The sequence below is a fragment of the Tachyglossus aculeatus genome, chromosome 19 (genome assembly GCF_015852505.1).
Source record: "Tachyglossus aculeatus isolate mTacAcu1 chromosome 19, mTacAcu1.pri, whole genome shotgun sequence".
Taxonomy (NCBI): Eukaryota; Metazoa; Chordata; class Mammalia; order Monotremata; family Tachyglossidae; genus Tachyglossus; species Tachyglossus aculeatus.
The window spans coordinates 34,380,560-34,399,744 of NC_052084.1; positions in this window are offsets into that span (position 1 = coordinate 34,380,560).

The following is a 19,185-nucleotide window of genomic DNA, read 5'->3' on the forward strand; positions in this document are numbered from 1 at the left end:
GAAAAGAGAAATGAGAGGATGCACCTGCAAGCAGGAAAAGCAGAATAAGGATTTATAGACAAGGTAAAGCATAGTCCCAAACAATTTTATATGGAGTAAGCTCATGGAAGACTACTCCAGCAGACAGTCCAGCCTAGTAATAATAATAATGATGATGGAATTTGTTAAGTGCTTACTATGTGCAAAGCACTGTTCTAAGCGCTGGGGAGGTTACAAGGTGATCAGGTTGTCCCACGGGGGGCTCACAGTCTTAATCCCCATTTTACAGATAAGGTAACTGAGGCCCAGAGAAGTGACTTGCCCAAAGTCACAAAGCGGACAGTTGGCGGAGCCGGGATTTGAACCCATGACCTCTGACTCCAAAGCCTGTGCTCTTTCCACTGAGCCATGCTAGTTCTGCTGAGCATGCTACTGCTGCTGCTAGTAAGCCACAATCAGGAAAAAAATTACTTACCTTGAGCAGAGGTTTTTTGAAGACTGAAATTCCAAGCTGCAGTTTTGAAAAACAGCGTCAAACTCATGAACAGCAAATGAATCAGCACAATAAGAATCTCTAGCACCTTGCCATAAAAAATGGATTGTCAGTTGCACATAGATGCTTCTGGCTAATTAGATAAATGAATAGTCCCTTAATTCTATTAACAGACTAGGAAGTCCTTCTTATGAACTTGGATTTGTGTTTCTAAATTCAATCACTGTTTTGGAGCTTGAATTTAAGTACATATATATTTAACATATTTAAGTGCATACAGGTTTGAACATACCTCCAAAACTGGAGCACTTTTATCAATCATTTCATAAAAACAGAAAAAGAACCCATTTGTCTCGAGGCTGATAGGATAGCCAACTCTTTTATAATGATTTCCCAGGTCCAGCCATTCCCCCTCCAGGTGTGAATAGTCTCCAAAATGATTGCGGGTGTCAGTGCTCACCTGGAAGCAATATCTAGAAACATGTTTGTGCACTTAGGGGACACCTCGTCTTTTCAAAAATATTTTCATTGCAAAATTTCCCCTGCATTCAAGATGCACCTGCTTGAAAGGTCTGGAAAGCATCTGTGCATTTCTTCAACAATTTAAATGCCAATTGAGGTCCTGCTGTTAGTCCAGGGGAAAGATCACTGCTCTCGCATTCAGGAGACCTGAGTTCTAGATCTGGCTATGCCTACCTACTCGCTTATTGAACTCCGTGCCTCAGTGGGACTATGAATAGCAGACACGACAGAGGTTGAGTTCCTGAGCAAGCCACTAACACTAGAATTAATTCCTCCAAGCTGGTTCCCTGTCCTGCAGTTTCAACACTGAGACTAATCCCTCACTCCTGATGAGCCACTCGGTCGACGCCGTTGAAGATGTGGCCGAAGGCTCGGTCTACAAAGGTGTAATTACCCAAAAAATTTGGATGAAACTATCAATTCAATTTGCCTGAATTAATACCAGATGTTTGATAAAGAGAATGTTTTTGAATCATAGAACTCCATTGTGATATTTGGTTTGTGAAGCTCACAAGGGATGGAGACCATGTTTAATGCCTATGGGAATATTTTCCTCCAGTTTTCAGCACAACGCTCTGCACACTGTAAACACTTAATAAACAGTATAACTCTGTATTGTCACTTCTCTGTGCCTCAGTTACCTCATCTATAAAATGCAGAATGAGACTGTGAGCCTCACGTGAGACAGGGACTGTGTCCAATAATAATAATAACAATAATAATAATAGCATTTATTAAGTGCTTACTATGTGCAAAGTATTATTCTTAGCACTGGGGAGTTTACAAAGTGATCCAGTTGTTCCACAGGGGGCTCACAGTCTTAATCCCCAATTTCCAGATGAGGGAACTGAGGCCCAGAGAAGTGAAGTGACTTGCCCAATCTGATTAGTTTGTATCTACCCCAATGCTTAGTACAGTGCCTGACACATCGTAAGTGCCTAACAAATACCACAATTATTATGATTAAGTCAAACAACTAGGAATGTTACAGGTGTAGATTTTCCTGGGGAGTAAAAAAAATACATATTCATTCATTCAGTCATATTTATTGAGCGCTGCGTGCAGAACACTGTATTAAGTGCTTGGGAAGAACAAGTCGGCAATATATAGAGACCATCCCTACCCAACAACAGGCTCACAGTCTAGAAGGTGGGCTCAAAGTCTGGCCCCAACTTTCACAATCTCCTTTTAAAACTCAAAATCTGTCCCAGTAGCACAATGACTTGATTAAAGTATATATAGATTTTGATTTTTCCTTCCTTCATTGTGCCAAATGGCTCAAATCCATGTGATTTAGATCTGCTGACAATTTCTGGGTCTCAGGAGAGACTGTAGTAGAGATAGATACTCCCCAAGCAAAAAAAAATATATATTTTAAAATACAGCTAATGAAATGATCAGTCATCAATGGTCCTGTAAACTAGAAATGCTCACAAGCATCCAAAAACACCAGTGAACTCATTAAGGTATTTTAAATTTAGTAGTCGGTGTATTTTCCCTGTAGAATAATTATTGTTGTAATTTCAGGAAGCTGTGTTTGTGTGCACTTTTTTTCTGAAGTATTCAGAAAAAAAAAAAGCAAAACAAAAAAACCAGAATGCATTCACACAGAAACTGTACTTTCAATTTGATCATGAAGAACTGGAAATATTCTGCAGAAATAGGAACAACCCATTCGTGGTATTGTTTAAGAAATAGTAGGTTGCCCATTTACCTATTGTAAGAACTTTAAAGAGGAGTGTCGTAATGGTTAATAATCTTGTTTGAAACAATAGGAAAATACAGTTTAGAATCATGTGATTAATGATGCACCACAATGCTGCCTCTTACAGATCCTTCTACTTATTTCAGTGGGTTCTGCTATGCTTCCAAACCATGCACTAAGGCAATCAATTTATAGAATAGTTATAATTATATTTTCTGTTCTATTTCTTCGATTAAAATGATCTTTAATGAAAGTCTGAAAAAATCAAATAACAAATGTTCGACCACTCACAGGCACAGTATACCTTAAAAGGGAGTTAGGTTGCAATCTGGGAATAATGAAAAATTGAGGTTTTGGCTCATTAGAATTTCAGGGTATGAAAAAAATGTGTACTGTGGGTGACCTCTCTTCAAGTGGCTGATTCAGCCAAAATATATCCTTGTAAATATATTTTTTCGTTCATTAATTTACTCACACCTAACAAATGATTGCAAAACAGTTCTAAGATATAAAGTGCAGTACAATAATAATTATAGTGCTTAAGTGCTGAGTAATACTAAATGCCATCACCACTACCACTTTGCCTGAGAAAAATACTTCTAATGAGTCCATTTTTCCTCTGCTTTTGACCTTGGGAAGTTTTAAAGTTCTTATTTTGGGTTAAAGACTCCAAGAGATTTTTTTAAAGGCAATTTTTTTCACATTTTAGGGGGAAGAAATATTCATTTTCCAACAAATGTTTAATCCTCCTTTTCCTAAGATATTTACAGATAAAAAATCCTATTTGAAGGAAAAAAAACCCCATATGCATGCCTTTTATTTCACTGTTATGCCCTTCCGTATCTTTCAAAATTTTTCTTCATCTCTGGCAGTGCATTTTTTGCCTTTTTTTGATTAATCTTAAGAATAACAACAATGTCCCCATCGCCAGAGCAATGGATTCCTTAGATATCTTTGTTTTGCCCAGATTCAATGTCTCAGGCAGATATTTCATTTCAGTAAATAAAAATTTCAATCAGTAGTACTTACAAAGTAGCTCCCATGTCCACAGTAATCCACCCATCAACCATATTTATTAAGCACTTACTGTGCAGAACACTGTACTAAGCGTTTGCAAGACTTGGTGGACACTTTGCCTGCTCACAACAAGCTTACAGTACTAAGCACTTGGGATACTACAATTGAGTGAAAAGACACGAGCAATGCCTTTGAGGATCTTACAATCTAACTGATCAAAGACACATATTGTCCAGATTTGTATTGTCCAACATAGCTTCGGGGAACTTGAGAAAAAAACATATAAATATCTTATATAGTATGTGCTATATATTATACGTTATATATAATACATATAGAATATATATATATATATATATCCAGTGCTTAGAGCAGTGCTTTGCACATAGTAAGTGCTTAATAAATGTCATCATTATTATTACTATATATATTCTGCATATATTACAATATATATCATATATGAATGTCATTTATTAAATGGTTATTATGTGCCTGGAACTATACTAATTGCTGGAGTAGAACAGTGCTGGGCACATAGTAAGCGCTTAAATACCATCATTATTATTACACAAACTTAACAGGTTGGATACAGTCCATGTCCCACATGGGGCTCACAGTTTTAATCCCCGTTTTACAGATGAGGTACCAGACACAAAGACCATGGCTCAGTGTAAAGAGCGCGGGCTTGGCAGTCAGAGGTCATGGGTTCAAATCCCCATTCAGCCACTTGTCAGCTGTGTGACCTTGGGCAAGCTACTTAACTTCTCCGTGCCTCAGTTACCCCATCTGCAAAATGGGGATTAAGACTGTGAGCCCCACGTGGGACAACCTGATCACCTTGTATCCTCCCCAGGGCTTAGAACAGTGCTTTGCACACAGTAAGCACTTAACAAATACCAAAAGAAACAAAAGTGACTTGCCCAAGGTCACTCAGCAGACATGTGACATAGCTGGGATTAGAGTCAATCAGTGGTATTTATTGAGCACTTAATTTTTGGAGAACACTATACTGGATGCTCGGGAGAGTACACTACAGAGTTGGCAGATATATGTCCTGCCCACAGAGAGCTTACAGTCTAGAAAGAACCCTGATTCTCTGGTTCCAAGGCCTGTGTTCTTCCCATCAGCTTCTCAGGCTTAAAGCTTTTTTTTTTGAAACCTCAAAACAGTTTTGTTGAAATTTGGTCTGGACCTTTAATGAGAATTGAACCATATTAACGTTATGGTTGGTTCAACATTAAAATAAAGTTCTACCATCGATCACATTTATTGAGCATTAACTGTGTACAGAGCACTTGGAAAAATACAACAGTGTTGGTAGACACATTCCCTGCCCACAGGAAGCTTACAGTCTAAAAGAAGAGGAGGGACAGTCATATTTTTCCTCATTCGAGTATGATCATGAATCTCACTGGCCAACACTCAGGTCTTAACAAAAGAACTGAAATATTAAATTCCAGACTCATACTTCAAAAATGCCTGAATGTATTACTAATTTGCATCTGGTTTTTAGCTTTGGCATTATTGGAGTCAAATGTTAATAAAGAATTGCAGCCAGGCACAACTTTGGTTGGAGAGCCATTCAAAAGCTGTATATTGGTTTCCACATTGGAAAGAGTGATTCAGAGGATTCAGTTGTGTTAACGATGGAAAAAATAACCAACCTTTAGGGACACCCATAAAAATCTTAATTTATGACTAGCAACCCTTGCTTACACAGGAAAAAGCAGTGTTGCCAAAAAACCTTGGTACCCTCTCTAGCTTTTCACCTAGTAAGCAGAAACCTACTCATTTAGAGCTTAACTAAAGATTGCAATTGTTTCTATCTCTTTGAGCCTCCCAAAGAAATTAAAATCATTCTTATTCTCTGACCATCAGCGGATAGGCAGTTTTGTACATGGTGTTCATTATCTTTATAATTTTTGCAAAATAAGGAATTTCTAATAATAAAAAAGTTTGGTTATTATTTGTGGTCAGCTTTGTGATGGAAGCACTCCTTAAGCCCTGCGAGCAGCATTCTGCACATGACAGGTGCTCAATAAATAGGATTGACTAATTGATTTCTGTAAGGAGACAGAAGGATGGATAGGTCATAGTTCAGTGTTGGTGGTCTTGGAATTTTATAGACTGGCTCTGAAAATTTTAGGAAAATAAATAATAATAATAATAATGGCATTTGTTAAGCGCTTACTATGTGCAAAGCACTGTTCTAAGCACCTGATCCAAAGTGATCAGATTGTCCCATGTGGGGCTCACAGTCTTAATCCCCATTTTACAGATAAGGTAACTGAGGCACAGAGAAGTGACTTGCCCAAAGTCACACAGCTGACAATTGGCAGAGCTGGGATTTGAACCCATGACCTCAGACTCCCAAGTCCGTGCTCTTTCCACTGAGCCATGCTACTTCTAAATAAATAAATTTTTCTAGAGTTGGGACTCCCCTGACTGGACACATCCCAATCAATCAATCAATTGTATTTATTGAGCACTTACTATGTGCAGAGCACTCTACTAAGTGCTTGGGAGAGGACAATGTAGCAGAGTTAGTGGATGCGTTCACAATCTAGTCACTTTTGACTTTTGAATTTCCAGGTCAAGGCTGAAGTATGATCAGTGCACATAAACTGAGGTCCCATGGCATTTGGGGATTTGTAGTACCGGCATCCCACAATGGCAAGAAATTTAATCTCACGTGACACATTTTATTTCTTCCAACCTCCCCCCGTTGTTCTGCTCTCATAGTCACCGGGAAATAGAATACAGCTAAGACTAGTGTTCTGAAGTCCTGGTTTTCAACAAAAATAATATGGTCAGCCTAATTATATCCAGGGGATTATGTGTTCTTAGGATCTTCATTTTTCCTTTTGTTTACGAACTTGTGATATTTATTCAAATGCCTCAGGGATAAGGCTTGTTCATTAAATATGAGCACACGACTAACTCAACTGACTCTAAATCATTCCTACTCAAATTATGAAAACAGTAACTAAATTATGAGAGGTTTATAATAAATGATATAGTCTGTGCTCCTTGTAGACCGCTCTGCTCACAGTAGGTGTGCAATCAATGCTGTTGTTGAAGAGAGAGGGTTTGGGATTTGCTAAGATGGAGAACAGTTGGGCATAAACCTTCTTCCACAGGCAAACAGTGTGTGGCAGGGAAATGTATTCTTCCTTTCTCCAAGGGATATATGGCCCAGTTATATCCTCATTCTTCCTTCTGCTCCTTGCTATGAAAAAAAATTATGTCTGCCTGCCTCCTCCATTGGTTTTTTTTTCTGGTATTTGTTAAGCACTTACTATGTGCTAGGCACTGTACTAAGCGCTGGAGTAGATACAAGATAATCAGCTTGGATACAGTTCCTGTCCCACATAGGTCTTACACTCATTCATTCAACCACATTTACTGAGCACTTACTGTGCACAGAGCACTGTACTGAGCACTTGAGAGAGTACAGTACAACTATAAACAGACACACTCCCTGTCCACAATGAGCTTACAGTCTAGAGAGATGAGCTTACAGTCTAGACTGTTAGTCTACAGTCTAACCCCCAATTTACAGATGAGGTAACTGAGGAACAGAGAAATAAAATGACTTCCCCAAAGTCACACAACAGGTAAGTGGCAAAGCAGGGATTAAAATACAGGCCTTTCTGACCCCAAAATCCACTTTCTATCCACTAGGTCACACAGCTTCTCAATTATACTGAAGCTCTATGAGGGCAGTAAATGGGTGTTTTGCTTCTAGTGTTCTTTCCCAAGTTTATAGTACAGTGTTCAGAACGCATTCAGTAAATACTACTGATAATGGATTTTTCATTCTCTCCCCAAAATAATAATAATGATAGTAACAACAATAATTGTGATATGCTCCCCCTTTTAGACTGTGAGCCCGCTGTTGGGTAGGGACCGTCTCTATAAGTTGCCAACTTGTACTTCCCAAGTGTTTAGTACAGTACTCTGCACACAGTAAGTGCTCAGTACGATTAAATGAATGAAATGAATGAATATTAGTTTAGTACTTACTATGTGCTACACAGAGTACTAAGCGCTCTGTCCTACATGGGGCTCACTATTTAATAATAATAATAATAATAATTTTGGTATTTGTTAAGCACTTACTATGTGCAAAGCACTGTTCTAAGTGCTGGGGAGGATACAAGGTGATCAGGTGGTCCCATGTGGGGCTCACAATCTTAATCCTCATTTTACAGATGAGGTAACTGAGGCACAGAGAAGTTAAGTGACTTGCCCAAAGTCACACAGCTGACAAGCGGCGGAGCCGGGATTTGAACCCATGACCTCTGACTCCCAAGCCCATGCTCTTTCCACTGAGCCACATGGCTTAAGGGATAATCCCCCTGCACCTTGATTTTTTTCAATTGTATTTATTGAGCACTTACTGTGTGCAGAGCACTGTACTTAGTGCTTAGCATTGTACTAAAATGAGTAATCCCACTCATAATTCATTCAGTCAATCGTATTTATTGAGCGCTTACTGTGTGCAGAGCACTGTACTAAGCGCTTGGGAAGTCCAAATTGGCAACATATAGAGATGGTCCCTACCCAACAATGGGCTCACAGTCTTTTAGGATACCCAGATATATTCCTAATCCAAGCAAATGTCTCTTCTGTAAATCACATCCCATTGCGTGCTCCACCCCACCACCTGAGAGTCAGATTGACATTACCGCAGCTGAGATCCAGGGGCAGGCAATGAAATATATCTGCTTTGAGAAAATACAGTCTGGTGTTCTCTTGAGCTCACTGACGATTTCAAATCATTACTCAAATGAAATCAATAATTTAGCTCAATTCCTGGAATAATCCAAAGGGCAGGGTTAAACCCTCCAAGTTGAGATATTTCAAAATGGACAAAAAATTTCCCCAGCTCTGAGAACAACCACACATTAAGCCATTGCGAGACAGAATGAAACATTTTTACATTCTCAAGCTCTTTTGTATGAGTTGAAGAGGATGTGATTCAGTCGCACAAAAGCCTGATTTCCTAGGCCCTTCTTCTTAACATTTCCTTCTCTTGCTTTTTAAAAACAGAAGCATTTCAGAACACTATCTCCACATGCTTCCGGATAATTTATTGTAAAATCATCAATGTCCTAGTATGTGTAGTCTTTTTGATGTTGAAATAGGATAGTGATTATCCCACCCCACCACTTCTTCTTCCAGGTTTTAGAATGCGGATTTCCAGTGGAATGATTTTATTGTGAGTTGAAAAATCCCAATAACCAAAAGCTGAACCTAGTTTTGAAATTTCAGAACTTTCACCAGAGTCTGCTTACCCTACAGCACTTCCGTATGACTCGATTTATGTGCACTGTTTTAAAGTATTTTCTCATCCACATATCCATCCTTCCATTCTCTTTTTTCCACCTCTCTTGTAAATTACTTTTTATCAACCTCCCGTTAGAGTGTAAGCTCTCTGAAGTCAGGGATTGTGTCTTCTAACTCTGTTGTATTCCCCCAGTGCTCTGCATAATATTAATGCTTAATTGAGAACTTTAGAACTCAGAACGTAATTTAATGGAATACCAAACTGCAACTAATTTTAAATTACTTTTTTTTTTTGCACTGAGATGCCTATACCAGCTCTTAGAACAAGCTTAATATTTAATAAATATTATTATTGTTATCCTCATTATATTTCCTGAGCTTCAAGGAGAAATGAAGAGTCTTTGTTCTTGCATGTGTCAGTAGTCAGCTGAAGAAAAACAAGGACAATGTAGAAATTCAATAAAGAAACGTTTGGGAATGCTTAATGATTTCCTTTCCTTCCACACATTGCCACATAAATAGTACTTCTTTCAAACTATATTCTTCAGTGTGGATGTGGAGAAGTGACCTCAGCAGCCTCCTGTTTCCCTCTTAAGAAATTTTGACATCAAGGTTGAAATTATTAGTTCAGGAACATACATTTTTTTTGACCAGAGTGCATATTTACCTAAATGTTTTGTATTGATGGTGTTTCCGGTTTTCTTTTAATGTTTTTGTGTGATTTCCTGAGAGAGACTATTCTTAACCTTCAGCCAGTTTGCCACACTTCCATTTAAATATCAGTGGTGATGAAAATGTTACTTTAGATATAGTTCTCTGATGAATAAATATAGTTTTATAATGAGATACTCCCCCTTTAAAGCTAAACAAAGCATTTTCTCCCATTGTGCCTTTGCTATTGTGATGCTGCGATGAATGCCTTTCAGCAGGAGATTTCTCTTGTTCTCCTTCGGGATCAACTTCTGAAACAGAAGTGACATTGTGGGTGAGCAATGGAGAGTGCATCTGTATTATTTATTTGCTTTATATTTATTTTTAATATTGGTAAATATGTACCAAGCATACTGTCTCCAGGCTCATTTGCAGAAATTAAATGAGAGCTATATTCACCACAAACACATCACAGATATCCCCTGCTCTGAAGAGATAAACAATAGAAGCAGTGCCTTTCTCCTGGGGTTTGGTCAGTCAACGGATCTTAACAGGCAGTGGAGGTTCTGGAGAATAAATATAAAGGGAAAAACAGCAGAGTTGTAGACAGGGCAATTGGATACAACAAATGGATGATGAGGAGGAAGGAGAAGTGAGGAAAGAGGTGGGAAGTTGGAAAAGATAGGAAAGAGAAGGGAGGTGGAAAAACGGTTCAGGAGAAGAATGGCAGAGGAGGAAGTTGGAGGGGGAGGAGGATGATAGAGGAATATAGAGAAGGGAGAGAGGAATGTATTGAAAGAGGGAGGAGATAGGAGGAAGGGGGAGAGGAGGAATAAGGTAGAAAGAAGGGAAACAAGAGGAGAGATAAAGGATGAAGGAAGAAAGAGGAGGGATAAGGGACAAGTGATGAGGAAAATGTGGATTAAGAGGGAGGAGAATGAAGATGGAGGGGAGAGGAGGATGTAGAAGGAGGATGAAGAAAGGAGGAAGAGAGAGATAGGGGAAGAGGAAGGAAGAGTTGTGAACCTGCAGGGACCTGGGTATTGGAAATTTTTGTCCGGAAAGAAGGTAGGATTCTGGTGCACAATTCCTCAAACTATATTTTGAGACTGCTGACTGGTTCAGTGGCTGGTTTTTTTTTTTTTACTCAATAAGAATGGAATTAATTATAGGTTTAGCTATTGCTCAATGGGAAAAGCTCCCAAGGAAGGAAGCAACTGTGCAGCTGTCAGAGTTTGGCCCTCTGGTCAGACTTCAGATAGCCTTCTGGATACTCTGGCCTCCTCTGCTATTAGCACTGATAACTCATAGAGATATCCTTCCCCACTGATTCTGTTAGGTCACGTGGTCTGAAACATTGATGCTTATTGTGGTTATGAATTAAAACCAGTCCTCAGTGACCATCTGGTAGGATGTACTCAGTCCCAAGATTTTTTTCCTAAAGGGATTGAAAAGCATTCTATCTTTTTTTTTTAAAAAAGAAAACTAGTCAACAGTTAGGTTTCTCAAGAAAACTGGCCGTGGGGGGTTATCGCAGAAGAAATCATACTAGGTGAAAGGAAATCAGGAAGAAGGATAATTGTTCTGTTTTCACTTCTTTCCTCTAGACTGTAAGCTCCTTGAGCGAAGGCCTAGACTGTAGCTACTAGCTTTAATGTACTCTCCCAAACAGTTAATACAGTGCTTTGTAATTGCTGTTCATTGACTAATTCTATTGCAAGATGATTGGGATTTTCCAGGACTGGGAAATGTTAATGTCATTATGTCCTATCCTGAAGATAATATACTTTCATCTGGATAGAGCATGGTTCTGTGAGTCAGAAGGTCATGGGTTCTAATTATTACTATTATTATTATTATTATTATTATTAATCCAGGCTCCAGCACTTGTCTGCTGTGTGAGCTTGGACAAGTCACACATCTTCTTGGTGCTTCAGTTACTTTATCTGTAAAAAATGGGGATTAAGAGTATGAGCCCAATGTGAGAAAGGGACTGTGCTCAACCTGATTAACTTGTATGTACCCCAGTGCTTAGAACAGTGTTTGGCACATAGTAAGTGCTTATTATTATTGTTGTAAAGCATTTAAAGATGTCAGCAAGAAAGATTATTAGCCTATATGTAAGGGTGGCTGCCATTACCAAACAAAGAGCTATCTTCCCAAAGCTGGGCTCTTCCTTAGGACCCTTAAATCCCCAAAGAAGCGCCTCCTTCCCCTTTCTGACACCTCCAGGTTTAAGCTCTAACTCTCTGGAGGAACCCTTTACAACATTCAAAATATTAGAAAAGTTGAAACTCTTGGAACTGGAGTTGTCGGGAGCCTGAGGACTAACTAGGCTTCCAGGAGTATGGAATTGTTCATTGATGTTTCCTCAGTCAAGGTCACTAAAAAGTGACCATCAACTGGCCATGGGCTGACCAGTTAGAAATTAGCAAATAGCAGTGTGGCTGGTCACTTAAGTAGATTGTGTTAATGAGATATGCCTCTGGCTGGCCTCTAGAAATAAAGGGCCTTTTTCAGAGATCCTTTCCCCTCGACTGCTGGAGGGAAAAAAAATACAAGCAGGAAAATAGCAAAAATGATAGCATTTATTGAGCATTCACCAGGTGCAGTTCACTGTAATAGGCACTCGGGAAAGTATAATCAATCATGTTTATTGAGTGCTTACTGTGTTCAGAGCACTGTAGTAAGAGCTTGGAAGAGTACAACATAAGAGTCAGTAGACACTGGCTGCAATGAATTTACAGGCTAGAAGGACTTTCATTTAATCGTATTTATTGAGAGTTTACTGTATGCAGAGCATTGTACTGACTTGTGAGTTCCTTATCCACAAGGAATTTACACCATAATGGAGGAGACATACAAATATTTACTACTGCAGTAACCAAAATGAATCACTGAATGCCCGATTGAATAAATGTGTATCAATCAACAGTAGTATTTATTGAGCACTTATTCCTCGCAGAGCACTCCATTAAGTAATTGGGAGAGTACAATAGAGTTAGAAGTCACAGTCTCTGCCCTCAAGGAGTTTATAATCTAGGGGAAGACCTAGATTGAATACACATACACACACACACACACACACACACACACACACAAATATTGAGGATGTGTATAAGTAATTATGTAAGTGCTGGAAACAGCTGAAAGGTTCACTCACCTTAGTGTGTTGGGGATTAAATAGGGCATAATTATGGGGAAGGTGAAATTCAAGGAGGGTTTTGAAAAGGGGAAGAGCTCTAATCAGCTAGATTTGGGCAGAGAGGGAGTTTCATATTGGGGGAATAAATGAGGGGACAGCAGTGGGAGAATATGGTCTATTCTCTTGTTCTATTTCTGAAGCAGTTGCAGAGGTGGAATAACTACTCTTCAAATACTCTGTTACTCATAAAATATTAACAGAAGCCTACAAAGTAAATATGTCTTATGATTAAGGCACACCCCTTTATGCCATTGTTTATTTTCTTACCTTTTACGCAAGGGATTTGTTTTTTAGTTAATTCAAGAAAATATTTGTGTGATGAATGAAATAAAAGATTTCACAAATGGTAATTACTGTTATTCACTGCTGTAAGTGTGCACAGCATTTATAGGTGGAAAATGTACAAAGAATAAAATCTTTTCCCTGAAGAGCTTATCAAAATGTCAGTAGTAAAATATTTAGCAGTTCTCTACAGCTACATTAAATATTTTTATTTTAAGGACAAGTACGATGCGTGGAATCATCATCAGTTTGGTAAAATGTTTGTTAATAAAAGTGAATTAACTTATTAGCATTAATGCTACTCCAAAACTCACCTAAATTAACTTGCATTTTACTTGGAATGTTTTAGATTATTTGGGATAGGAAGAGTGGGAATTATTCCTTTGTATATAGTGCCAATTGGGAGGGTAAGCATTTTTACCTCTATATGATCTATCAACAGATTGTATTTTCATTTTCCAACATTCCATTAACACTTGAGTTACATTAACAAGTCAAATCTCCAACATCAATACTTCATGTTTGTTACTTATCTGCATAAATTTTAATTAGGATGCTGTGTTAAATATTCAAGGAACTACAGTGTAAGCAAAATAACAATTAAATACCTGTTAATGCCATCATAACCTAATTATCTTTTTTAATTGTGTGTGTCCTTATTAGGAAAGCAGCAACCAGCCCCGAACTATGGGAATTCTCATCCCCAAAATTTCTTCGATATGAGGTAAGATCAGGCTAATGACCCCAGCCAAGTTCCCAGGGGTTAATCCGAAATGTGGAATCACGTCTGTAATAGCCCCTCAGTTACTACTTTCTCCATTAGAAAAGATTCAAGTGCGCAACAAAGACGCTGAGTCCTTGAACTCATTGCCATGTTGCAGAAAATCTCTAAAAACATGCAGGGTCTGCTGGATTGTACACTGCAGTGCAAATGCTGTCTAAGGCTTTTCCACTGGCATCTCTTCTGCATGCGATTTACGAAAAGTCACCCGGGACCCAGTGGACGCAGAGATAGCCAAATAAATGGGAAATCGCTCTTCAAAAAAGGCAAGAAGCAAAGTGGCCTAGCGGATAGAAGATGGGCTAGGAAGTCAGAAGGACCTGAGTTCTAATCCCAGCTCCACCACTGGGTCTGTGGTCTGACCTTGGGAAACTCACTTCACTTCTCTGTGCCTCAGTTATCTCAACTGTACGATGAGGATTAAGACTGTGAGGTGGGTTTAGAACACAGGTCCTCTGACTCCCAGTCTTGTGCACTTTCTGCTAGGCCACAATGCTTCTCATATTATGACCTTGGGCAAATCATTTAACTGCTCTCTGACTCAGCTTCTTCATCTATAAAATGGGTGTTCAATGTCTCTTCTCCCTCCTACGTAGACTGTGATCCCAATGTGGGGCAGAGACTCTATCCAATCTGCATGTACTTTATCTACTCCAGTGCTCAGTACAGTGGTTAAAAAATATTATTATCATCATTATTAATTGATCATTGCATGTTCATTGCATTCTAAATGAGTCTGAGGTTTTTGACGCTAATTTGAATGTAGAAGTCCTAAGACAAATCCACATACATTCTTAATAATAATAATAATAATGTTGGTATTTGTTAAGCGCTTATTATGTGTCAAGCACTGTTCTAAGTGCTGGGGCAGATATAAGGTAATCAGGTTATCCCACGTGGGGCTCACAGTCTTCATCCCCATTTTACAGATGAGGGAACTGAGGCCCAGAGAAGTTAAGTGACTTGCCCAAGGTCACACAGCTGACAAGTGGCGGAGCTGGGATTTGAACCCACGACCTCTGGCTCTGCAGCCTATGCTCTTTCCACTGAGTCACGCTGCTTCTCTACTCTCACAAACATACTGTTTAGTAACTGTTTGAAGCACTGTATAAAAATTTCTGATATCCAGGTTTCACATCACAGATACATTCTATGTGTTATTTTGCCAAAAGAGTTTTAGTGGTCATGGAATGAGGGAAAGGGTCCAGATGACGTCAAACCACCTCAGAAGTCTCAGACTTAGAAATTCAGTTTTTATTTACAGAGACCACAAAGGCCGAATCCAAATTATTTCACATCGACACTAGAAACTTCACTTTTCGATAGAAAGTATGGGTAGGGAGGACTGACGAAAATATTCCTACTTGAACATTAATAGTTGAGCATTTTTCAAGTCCTATAGGTAAGGCTGCAATAAGCAAACAAGGTTCACTACTTGTAGAACAGATCTTTAGCTATTTCGTAAACAAAGCTATATATCACTGATGTTTCACATCTCCACGTCCTGAACTTTCACAATGCTCACGTTACACACACCTTCAAAGCTCTCCACTGCTCCATCTGTTACTGGGACCCTAGCCCATCGTGAGAGTTGGAGGAAATGAAGCTGTATAATCCAAGAACCCAGATGAGTCTCTACATGGCCAAGAAATGGGTCCATGATAACAATCCATAGCAGCCCCACTCTCCCTGTCATGGCCAAGGCATGTAGAATGCCAGGTGTTACCATCATAAATAATAATAATGATGGTATTTGTTAAGTGCTTACAATGTGCCAAGCAAGAGGCCTAAGAAGCAACACTTGTTTCTGCTCATAAGAAACCAGACCAGATTCTATGGCTTTCTCAAGGTGTTCATTATCCTGGAAGGACACAAGAACTAACTTGAGAATGTAAATTATCCTGGCACAAAGAGAAGTCTTTCCTGTTGGGCATCATCTTGGTGCCGCAGCAAAAATCTTCAACCCAGAGGTTTACAGAAATTGCTGGGGGTGTTGAACAACCGCAAAAACTATTTGAAAAAAAATCAACAAATGGGATTCCCTACCAAATTCCTCTGGTTCAACTCTGGTCATACAAGACAAGTTCAGATTAACCAAAACAATTAAGCATATTTATAATCCACCATCCAGTCTGTTTTGTGAAGGTGAAACACAACACAGCACGACACAACATCCCCTCTGGGATAGTTTCCTTTGGATCGCAATATATTCACTATTTCCAAACATAAGAGTCTATCTGCAGGGCTGCAGAGAGTCCACATCCTTCTGTCAAGTGAGTCAAATATAGCCCATGTTCCTTTGAAACAACAGGTCCCTTGGGATTCAATTTCAAGTGAACAAGCCATATTTTGGAACCAGCCTAAAACAGATTGAATAATTTGTAAATAAGATGAACTATCAGTGCAGCGGAGACAGAACCAGATTAAATTATATTTGAGTACAGAAGCGTAGAAATTCTGAGTCTTATTCCTTATAGGCATTATGTCCAAATGTCCTTGCTTTGATAAACTAAGCCTATAAGAGAACTTGGTTTTCCTCCAGTCGTCAGCTCCAGTTGGTTCTCCCTCCAGGTACAGTAGCAAAACAATGCTATTTAATCTGCATTCTGATGATTTCCATAAACCAAATTAGTAGCTACACCTTTTTTTAACTATAATGTATAAGCACGAAAGAAATTCAAATAATAACTTTTCAGCGCTATTAAAATCAGTCTCTGACAGAGAAAAATCCAACAGCAATGGCCCTATCAACCAATACCATTCTTCAATCAAAGCAAAAAGACCCTATTACCTTGATTTGACTATGGACCCACACACATATTATGAACTATATGAGCAGATGATTAAATGTGAAAAATCTTATCTCCAGTAAGAAAAAACTGGGATTTTGGACTTGAGTGTCTGTCCGTTAGTGACATAAAGTGCTGACAAGCAGAACAAACAGTGAGAAATGTTATGTCAAGGCCTCTAGTTAAATGAAGTTTCATAACTTCACTGAGTTGATGGATGGGTAATGATGATATTTTCAAGTGTAGGGATATTCAGTATTAGAAATTGCTGGAAAGTTTCCTGCCCAGCATGTTTATTACTGCTTGGATGCCCATAGACGATGGCTACACAACTTAAGAAAATAATCATCCATTTATAAATGTTTAATCAGACTAATATTCTGCTCTTTAAGACTCCAGAGAACCACACTTATTTTAGGTCAAATAGTCTATGTTAAAATTCATTCAGACGGTGAAAAGGCTATAGAGAATTCTAAGCCTCAGACACGCAGAAATTTGACATTAACAATACTGTAAATCTGACATGAACAATTTATCAATTTTGCTCTTATTTTAGAGGAAAATTTTGCTAAGATAAATCCCCTTGGGTGCTATCTGAATGGTAAATAAATGTCAAGGTCTCCACAGACTCCAACCTCCCTTAATCTCCTTAGATTTCAAGGCATATCCAGCCATTATCTTCAAGCCAATCAATTCTGAAGGAAATGTGTCACTAAATGATGTCGTATTACCAAAAAACAAAGTTCAGAATCTGAGGAATAGAATTGATGATTTTTTTTTTAGAAGCCAGACACCTGTGCTCATCTCTGGATGACCTTTGAGAACAAGCCAGGGAATCCTGTTCTTTTTAAAAAGCAAAACTGGCATCCAACCTCACCTTGGGGAACTGAGAATCACAGTTTGCTAAAGTTATTTTAAAGAAGCTTAGAGGCAGGATTTTACCATGTGACTTGGTCATTCATATCTGCTTTGTAGTCAGATTCCTGGGGACAGAGAAGAAAATGTGCCTCATCTGAATTGTGAAAACTCTTGGAGATATAGAGGCTTCAAAAAAAAAAAGCCACCACAATTTGGGTGGTCCACAGATGTCTTCATACCCCCCAAATTGCGCATCTTTGTACATGATCACAATTTTAGAAAATATTTTCAGACTTTGGTGTTAAGATGTTCTATTGATAACGTTTTCAGTCCAGGGAAATATATTACGATCTTTAAGGCCAAGACTCAAACTAATGCTTATTTGGCAGGCCTTAAAGCCAAGCAAAGTTTCCCTAAAATTTCACATTATTCTGGGAACTGAATCAAATGACAGGATAACTGAGGTCAAACACGAAAAATAGAAAGACATCTTTTTTTCATTAATTTTCCATTCTACAAGGGAACATAGATTAGATAGCCATATGTTGCCAACTTGTACTTCCCAAGCGCTTAGTACAGTGCTCTGCACACAGTAAGCGCTCAATAAATATGATTGATGATGATGATGGATAGCCAGTAAAGGAGCCAGTCACTTGGTCACTTTTTACCACAGAAAGAAATTAATCATTTCTCCCTCTAGACTGTGAGCTTGTTGTGGGCAGGAGTGTGTCTGTTGTTATACTGCATTGTCCCAAGGTGCTTAGTACAGTGCTTTGCACTCAGAAAGTGCTCAATAAATATGACTGAAGGAATGAATCAATCAATAATAATAATAATGATGGTACTTGTAAAGTGATTACTATGTGCCCAGCACTGTTCTAAACCTGGGGTAGATACAACTATATCAAGTTGTCCCACTTGGGGCTCACAATCTTAATCCCCATTTTACAGATGAGGGAACTGAGGCACACTGAAGTTAAGTTCATTCAATCGTATTTATTAAGCGCTTACTGTGTGAAAAGCACTGTACTAAGCGCTTGGGAAGTACAAGTTGGCAACATATAGAGACAGTCCCTATCCAACAGCAGACTCACAGTCTAGAAGGCGGGCTCACAGTCTAGAAGACTTAAGTGACTTGCCCAAAGTCACACAGCTGGCAAGTGTCAGAGACGGGATTAGAGCCCACAACCTTTGACTCCCAATCCCGTGCTCTTTCCACAAAGCCATGCTGCTTCCACAGATTTATCCAGACAATAGATTGACTGAGCACCTACTGTAGGCAGAACACTCTATTAAGTGCTTGGAGAGTACAATGGAATTACTACTACTACTAATAATGATGGTATTTGTTAAGCGCTTACTATGTGCAAAGCACTGTTCTAAGCTCTGGGGAGGTTGCAAGGTGATCAGGTTGTCCCACGGGGGCTCACAGTCTCAATCCCCCATTTTACAGATGAGGTAACTGAGGCCCAGAGAAGTTGTGACTTGCCCAAAGTCTCACAGCTGACAATTGGCGGAGCCGGCATTTGAACCCATGACCTCTGACTCCAAAGCCCGTGCTCTTCCCACTGAGCCACGCTGCTTCTCCAATTCTCCACTGTCTACTAGACA